At 33.9% G+C, this 9,213-nt stretch overlaps 1 non-coding gene across 1 annotated transcript; it reads left to right on the top strand.

Annotated features, from left to right (window-relative positions):
* The first annotated feature begins 8,902 nt into the window (after positions 1-8,902).
* On the top strand, positions 8,903-8,974 carry TRNAE-UUC (transfer RNA glutamic acid (anticodon UUC)). The gene has a single exon. It is a non-coding gene; the product is annotated as a tRNA-Glu (tRNA).
* Positions 8,975-9,213: the final 239 nt, after the last annotated feature.

Below are 9,213 nucleotides of genomic sequence, written 5' to 3'. Positions count from 1 at the left end.
TTCTCAAAACGAAACAGAAATGTACAGGTGTTAACCTGTACATAACATCACGCCTTAGTTATACCCGAAGGTTTAGAGAAAGGTTAATAAAATACATTCACGTTTTGTTGTTAAAAATGTATGGGTCTATGGGCTACCATGTAATAGGGGACAAGCTTATTACCTTTACCGGGCATGTTACCAAAATCCGGGCTGGTATTAAGAGTAATCAAATATAAATTTAAAAAGACCAATACTCAGTTCGACCCGGGAATCGAACCTGAAACCTCTTACTCAAGAGTCGGATACACTACCGACTTCGACACAGAGGCGGTCAGAAGTGTTAAAAAACTCAGATATCTCAATTCTATATTATTATGATCTACCTATCATGATAATATAGAATTGAGATCTGAGTACAGTTATTATTATAAACTACGCTAAACTATTTTCCAAGTAACTTCAAAAACATAAACTCCATATCCAACAAAGCAATAGTTTGTAGTCTCATCGCAAATCAATATCACATAGTCGAACACAAATCAAGATTGTGCTGACTCGACGCCGGGGTTGCCACTCCACAAAAAATCTAGGTTACACACATTTAGGTAAAAAATACCCCAGTTTTCCCCCCTTAATGGCCCAAAGAAAGCTTTAAAAGATTAATAGAAGTATTTTTCAAGTATAGTTTTCAAGACCATTTTAGGAAAAACTGTAATTTAATGTGTTTTTTTCAGTTTTATTGGAGAAATACAATCTATTGTTTAAATCGTTAGTAATTACAGCGGTATTTATTATGGTCGTAAAATTGCAGAATTTCTTTTAGAATTTTACAAAAGGTGGTTTGTAATTAAAAGAGTAATTATCATTGCTTCAATACTTCGAATAGCAAGTAACAATTCAATTCTGACTTGAACGTATTTTATTATAAATCCTTTGTAATTGTGTTCTTTCATTTATTTAATTAAAAATACAGGTGATCTTTTTATTGGGTAAAAAAAATAGTTTTAAAGGACTCTCACGTTAATTAAAACCCATTAAATAGCACCGGGCGAGATTAGTGTTTTCGAATTGTATCAGTCTCTTATTATTTATAAAGGTTATATATACCAGATAGTGAAACAGCAGTATATAACACATTACTTAATACAAATAAATCCATCAAAAAACAATTTCACAAAATTCAGGAATTTGTTTAACCAAATCTGGCAACCCAGCCGGGTGAAGACTGATCGTTAACTCGGTCGTATCTCGCGATACATTTTGTTGTGAAAGCCACCGCTGACGAATGCTCTCCCGTCATAGTGTTGTCATATACGAAATTGTCACCACGTCAGTGGTATCTGCTTGCCGTAAATATATTCACAGATTTGTCACAAATATAGAATGAATTTATCAAATTCTGTACGTGATTATTTTGAATGTAAATGATTTTATGTTGGGTACAGATTTGTGGGATGTTTAGAAATGTACCGTTTCCGATTTTCTTGAAGTAAGATATAAGAAAAAAAATATACCTCATAGTATACAATTCATTTCTAACATGCTTATAGATAATTGCGCCGGTACCGGTCAGTTAACGATCAGTGGGTTAAGCTGCGCTTGTGGCGGTCATCCTAAAGATGGGTGACCGCATTGTGGTATTTGAGCTGAGCGCTTCCTTGCTCGGAGGAAACATAATAAATCAGCACCGGTTGTTATCTGCAAAGATAACAGTCTTTAAGGCATGTCAAAGGACTTTCGGGTTGCTTAAAAAACTTTGACACTAGGTTGACCATATAAGACAATAAATAAAATAATTCTATCGCCCAATAACTTAGTAGTAGAGAACCTTAACATGTACAATTTATCAAGATAATAATCAATTATATTAATATCCAGAGTAAAGTAGATGTATCGGACAGGCCACCGTCAGCTCTATAAGGCTTGCACTCTTTTACACTACACAGTGCAACCCAGAAGCAGTTATTCGCGCACTATTTGCTTAAATCGCAAACAGAAATATAAAGGCATTAATTACCAATCGCCCCCGGTTAGCACCGAGTACTCAATTCGAAGAAAATCTCAAGAACAAATTACTTGTTAGTCGCAAGCTTTAATTCGTAGAAGTTGTCTTGAATTGAATAAGATGATTTGTTCCTAGTCTTATTTATTACTTGGTAACAGTAGAAATATAGTTCGAGAATTATATTATTACTTTATGAGTATGGCTTCACTTGGGTAGTTTAGTTATTTAAATAGTTTAATAATTTAAAACCCTGCAATGTTACCTAAATTGGTTCAGCCACTTTCTTGAGAAAAGAAGAAATAAATAGTTCTTACTTTTGGTGCATTGAGTCCTTTTCGACTTATTTTATTTATTTTTACAATAAGTAAAAGATATTTCTAATGTACTCAAAACTTAAAAAATCATTGATATGTTGACTCTGGTTTGAAGTTGGAATCCTCGACCACATTCAGCTACGCCACTCCGATATCACATTTATTAACAAACTTGTACTTACTAATTTTAAATCATAATATAATGTACACCACTGTAACCGTAATGTTATTTTCCCTTAAGAATGAGGTAACTTCATCAACTTCTAATTCAAGTAAAAACAACAAATGTGGTTCTTCTCTTTAGAAATTCAAAGTAACGGTCAAGTTAGTTTAATTATAGCACCTTTTCTTAAACATTTATTTAAAAAACTCCTTTGTCTTAACTCCCTCACATTACTATTTTAAAAGTAATTACAACAAAGAACAATTCACTTGCCACTATCTCATTAAGTTGCACAAAGGCAGCAAAAAGTCAAAATGTTCCGTGTAAAGAAACGTGGGACGTGCTGCGTCGAACGGAATGCAACCATTAGGTTGGACTGTGGTGTTTCTTGTGAGATTCACACATGCTTGGAGTGGGCTTAGTGGTGAGCGGAGCGGGGAAGAAAATATAAAAAAGTAATTTTGGGCCAGAAAAAGATATTGCAGAGACGTTCTAAGGCAGTTGCGCTAACGGTGGGTAAACAATTAGTCGATTAAGAATATACGTAAAAAGTCGGTCCCAGTGTTTGCTAATTAAGTTAACATTCGATAAGCCATGTCAAAGTTCTTCGGACAGCTCGAACATCTTTAACGCTAGGCTATCTAATAGCAGCATGATAAAAAAAATTATAAAACTAAAAAATGAATGAATTTAACTTAAGTTGTTTTAGCCACCCATACACTAGTAGACCATATTCTGCACTTAAAGTAGCAAAACAAAAATCGTACTTGATGCGCTAGTGGTTCCTCCAAAGATTCGAAGGACTTAATTTTTGAGTATATTAAAGTGTCAAACACTCGATAATACCAACTAAAGTAAATGACGCAGTAGGTTGATTTTCTTGACATTTACCCGATCGATAATGGTAGGAATTTGCTCCTCTGCAGTTTCAAATCAGTCATCTGATTGTTTCACAATTAGCCCGATTTCCATAAACAAGCTAACAAGCAGTAACTTGAAACGCTGCGTTAGTGCAATGACAATTAGTATTCTAGTAACCCGATAGCTTGCACTGACCACTACAAAGAGCTGGCCATAATTAGTAGTAATCTGACCGAAATGTATTGAATATCTTCAATCCTGGAAACCATATTCCGTGATAATAATTGAGTACCTATGCAGTTTACAAAATGGGGCATATCTTATATTAATAGTCTACTGGCGTATGTTTTGAGGGTGGGACTTCGTTTTTGATTCTGAAATGTGCACAATACACAGGTACACTCTCTATTCACTTACTGACATAATTGATAGAATACCAAATCTTAACAGGGTTTTTCAGAAATTACCTGAATTTGAAGTCGTAGTCCTCCGTGCCTTGGAGAGCACGTAAAACTGTCAGTCCTGCGCCTGACCTCTCACTAGTTGTATCGGCTATTCGTCCTAACGGGCTATGAATATAAATGAATACACAAGAGAGAGAATAAGAATACTTGTGTATTGTTCACACACTTAGACACTAAACCAAATCCTTCACCATTAACTAATTTCAATGCATTTAGTTCCCATATAGGAAGAACATAATCCATACTTCAACATATTCACTCAATCAGAACTCAACATGAAGCCATAGAACAAATACCACAAATCAATCGAACCGTCCACACCATTATTTAATCTTAGATATCATCGGATAGTCCAATAACACACATGATTTATTTACGTATCGGTTGTAGTGCAAATAGCTTACATTCTGGACGGATATTTGCTTATGCGGTATTACAGTTCGGTTGCAGAGGGAATTAAACAAAGGTACCGTATGTTCTGGCTCTAAGATTCAAGGATTTTGTATTCAATATGGTGAAGACGCAAGCATCAACCTAAGGTGAAGGTTGGCAGCTCCTCGCATGATCAATTATTGTATCAACCACATTGTAAGTCGCGAAAAATGCGTAAAAGGTAAAATGCGTGTTCGCGTTAATTCCCGTAATCTATTATACATTAAACATGCAACGCGAGAGTTCAAAAGTTATCACATTGTAAATCCTTTGGCGATTGAAAAGAGTGGCCGTAACTTTCTTGATAGCTCTTCTCATAAGGCCCTACCCCCTTTCCGAGCTAGTGGTAGATTCAGTAATTGTAACGGCTATCATAAGTGTCATTATTTGACCTAAATGAATAAATGATTTGATTTTGATTTTGAAGGCTTGGGTATACCTAATACACCAATGTCCGTCGTTAAAAATGTTCGTCCTATGTAATAGGGAGCGAGTCTATTGCCAAATCCTGGTACTTTACCTAACTCTGGACTGGCCCGTCTTCGTCCGGTTAAAGTAAAATTTTATCTCTTTGATTTTTATTGAACCAGATTATTATGGGAATAAAATACTCACGGGAGTCGATCCCATGGGAGTTTTGATCCCATAACAGTATTGCCCCGACAGTTACACACATGTAAAAAAAATCCAATTCTATTTAGTTGTACAAAATTAATACATATATTTTAATGATTGTTTATATTAATATAGAAGAAAATAAGAAAAGCTCGATATTACTTTGACATTGATTCACCGTTATTTCTTTAACTTGAGAAGTATTTGTACAAAATACTTCTACAATCCCACCTTTATCTAAGCTCATATAAACGTTTTTACCGCCTGTATACAGAGTGTTCCGCTCATACTATACAGGGTGTACTCCGCTTATATTTGCAGTCGCTAATGCGATCTGCAACGGTCGCTATTTGCCTCGAAAATTGCTTCCGATGTTTGCTTTAAAACGGCTCTTAATAGAGAAAGTAGATACCTATATTTTTATTAAAATGCTTGCTTAAGGTAATTAGATTTTTCACTGTGTATTAAAGAAGTTAATTTTGAGAACATAAATAGTAATCTGCACTTTGAATATAAAAGTTGCAATCAAAAATCGAAAGCGAATAGAAGACTATCATTGGTAAAGATAGCACATAGATGAATGGACCAATAATTGCATTGAGGTCTCATAATCGCAGTTCTCAGTAAATAAATACGCATATAAACAACACGCAATTATACCTAAAGGTGTAGGTGGATGTGCTTTGTAGCTAAAATTACAGATTCACTAAGAGTGCCTTCTAATCCAAAGAATCTTAAGTAAAAATACTTCGATTAGTCACTAGCCAAATCAAAAAATTCCATAGCACCTGAAAATGTTGTTTTCTGAGCGGCAGTTGAATATGTAAAAAAAATATTACCATTTTTCATCTCTACAGCAATTTCAGCAACATAGAAACAGTACGTAATCATATTCCCAGCAAGCATCTCTGAAAGTCGTAAAACACTTACAAAAGCCCTGTGTAATAAAATTATTTAAAACATGTCTCCAACCAAAATGATTCACACATTCACTGTAGCTGTTCAACTTTTAAATATGAATCACGCTTTATATGACAAATTAAAAGCGGACCGTACTTAAAATTGAACGAGCGGAAACTTTTCTAACGTCTTCAACCTTATGTGTAACGAAACAAAGTTCATTTTCTCTTGAAAGAACTTCTTAGGGAAATTGTTTTACAAGTTTTTCTGCTGCGGTTTATTTAAACTTTATGTTAGTAAGAATAAGGTTGATTTTTGAGTGTCTTAGTTTTGTATGTATGATTGTAAAGGAATTTGCTGCGTTTTCTTTTGAATGTCACAATAATTATGACAAGTGACGTCTGGTGCGGTTGAGAGGCGAAAGTCAATTTTATACTGAATTCGTTTGTTTTATTCTAGTTGGAATATTAAATTTGGTTTTATGAACAGTTAAAGTTCTTAGCTTTGCTTGGATTTTTTGTTGCGACTTGTGTGGTAATTGCTTGGCTCGGTTTTTAAAAGGAATGGTAATTGCTGGAATTGGGAATAAATTATGGTTTTATTCGGATTGAGGATATTTTTTACTACATAAAAGCTTAACATAAGTATGTTTTGTTGCTAACTTCAAGCTAATTACATACCAGTTATATAATATCTTGACAAACAGAATGTCATAATATGGCTGATATAAATCAATATCAAACTGAACCTGCAATAGGGAGCTAGAAGGTAAGTCCATAAGGCTTTCGAAGACGAGAATATCAAAACCAGGGATAAAATAAAGAATTTATCTTCACACTATTTCAAAAATACACAAGACAAACTCTAAAGAATCCCATTTGCCTCAAGACCTGTTTCAGCAAAGAGACAACGACGAAAATATATTCTCACAAATTTTGCACAACCATATTTTTCAAAGGAGAACTTATAAAAATCTCAATAAACATGCAAATGGCAAGTTTTTTTGCACTGCAGTGTACGACTGTTCGTTCGGAAGGAAACTTCACAAACGGCGTTGCTGAATGTTTACACCGTACACTGGCTGTCAAAATAATTGTGCAGTGTCGTGTTCCAGACAGACGCTTAAAGTGCCACGTGTTTTTGATTTGACGATGTGCGAACATTTTTGTGACAAAATATTAATCAATGTTCGTTTGAATGTGTTTCGTTATCGGAAATGGATGCTTGAGTGTGGAAAGGCGTTTTACATGAACGTTCGATAATGGGGAGGATTCTTCTTCAATTTGATTACATCATTTTGGTTGTTATGTGCTAATAAAGTATTTGCTTTCGGCTTAATTCTTTCACAACTGTTTCAGGTAACATAAGATGATCTGTGATTAAATTAGCATTTAACCTATATACTAAAATTAGCATAATAGCAAAGTTACAAAATCTTTGTTTTTTTAATTGAACCCAGCGTTTTCTTCTTGAAAATCATAAGAATTATATGAGTTACTTAGAAAATCAAAGTTGTTTAGATACCTTTGATGACAGTCTATACCTAGATTACCAAGAACTAAGAATAAGACAATATTATCCTTCGATCCGTTTCAGTTAAATTCTCTTTTACTCATCCTAGAATTCGCTCCCTAAGGAGTCAAAGTACATCAAACGACCGAAAACTAGGATCGGGACTGAACTGGAATATTATTCAAAATCCATTTGAAATTTGTCTGTAATATAAGTTTTAATGGATGGGAGTCAGGACCCTCGTCACCAGTGAGATGGTGTGTCGTCATTGTTTCACCCAAGTGTCAATATCTCAGATTAGCTGAGAGACGTTCTGCGAAGAGCTGTGATTTTGGTTAGTTTTTGAGGTTATATGTTTTATTTTATAAGGATGCGGTAATAGTATTGTGTGTTATGTTTGACCTCCCATATTTAAATATCTTGCTACATTTTATAAGAATCTGTCCAGCAGTTATGACGTCAACACTTTATAGACCGACCAACATTTTTGTAATTGTTAAATTAAAAGTTAATTACTGTCTTTCTTGTCATCTGAGTCATAATTTGGCTGCCTTCATTCATTTTTTTCTTCTAAACAAAGGTTTTTTGTCGGCACAACCAACAATATTAATATTAATATGACACACATTATAAAAACCTTGGGCCATAAACTGATTTCATACTATATAATTCAATCTCTTTTCGGGAATAGGCTTAAAAATTACAGTACATTATTGAATAAGCCTAAGATTTTGAGACACAAAATTTCCTGAAAATTTCCACTAAACAATACACTGAAAGTCTTAATATTGAAACTGTCAGCAGCTGTTGAGTTTCCGCCTCACTGTACACGATAGCTCTCTCTATGTAAGCGACTTTCAACAAGGTCAAGGAACAAAATTTAACAAAGGCACTCCAATGAAGTGCTTTTTGAAAGAATTTTTTCCGCCATTTTGGTAGACTAAAGATAAATCTGAGTAAAAGTGTTTCAAGTTGATGAATTCTTTTTGAATTTTTTTGTGTGTAATATTGGTAGGTGAGAATAATTTATTATAATTATATAATATTATAGTATTGATTTTTTTGAGGCAAATCAGTAGTAAAAAAAATTATTTAAAAGTAAACAAAGTAGAGTTAAAAATGATAACTTTTAAACTCTCGCGTTGCATGTTTAATGTATAATAGAATACGGGAATTAACGCGAACACGCATTTTACCTTAAAATGCCTAACGTTTCGGCGCAGGTTGCACTCGCCGTGGTCCCAGGCTGACTGAGTCACGGCGAGTGCAACCTGCGCCGAAACGTTAGGCATTTTAAGGTAAAATGCGTGTTTGAGTTAAAAATGGTCCCAATTGTACCTTTTTATAAGTGCAAAAAATATTTTAAAAGTGGAAATAAAAATGTTAATTGCTTGTTAATATTATTTTTTGCTGATAAAATTTATATAGTGTAGTCCTCGTATTAAAAAAAACAAAAAACATTTTTAAAAGGCAATTATGACTGATGTTTTATCGTAAAAACTATTCCAATCACACTTAAAATAGGTATGCAAGTTAATAAACTGCAATAAGTGATAATTAATATTGTTTGAAGTCACGATTAATCTAGCAATAAAAGTTGATTACCTAACAAAACTAACTTAAGTGTACGGGTAAAACTACCAGTATTACCATCTCCCGTATGGTCTAGTGGCTAGGATACCTGGCTTTCACCCAGGAGGCTCGGGTTCGATTCCCGGTACGGGAAATACTTTTTGCTTTTATTCCATTTATTTCCACGAAGCAAGTAGGTAATCATTATTCAAAGATAAATTAAATGTTAATGTACTTTTTGTAATGTACCTTTTAAAGCAAATATTTTTGTTGCTCTTACGTAATCCTTCAAACAAATCCGAAATGCTATGAACATAGAAATATTATTAAGTATGCACATGTGTCACTTTTACACGCTAAAGCACAAAAAAGCTAAAGTACGATTTTATCATA

The sequence above is a fragment of the Anticarsia gemmatalis genome, chromosome 15 (genome assembly GCF_050436995.1).
Source record: "Anticarsia gemmatalis isolate Benzon Research Colony breed Stoneville strain chromosome 15, ilAntGemm2 primary, whole genome shotgun sequence".
NCBI lineage: Eukaryota > Metazoa > Arthropoda > Insecta > Lepidoptera > Erebidae > Anticarsia > Anticarsia gemmatalis.
The sequence above is the reverse complement of the archived record's forward strand: the minus strand, read 5'-3'. Positions and strand labels throughout refer to the sequence as shown.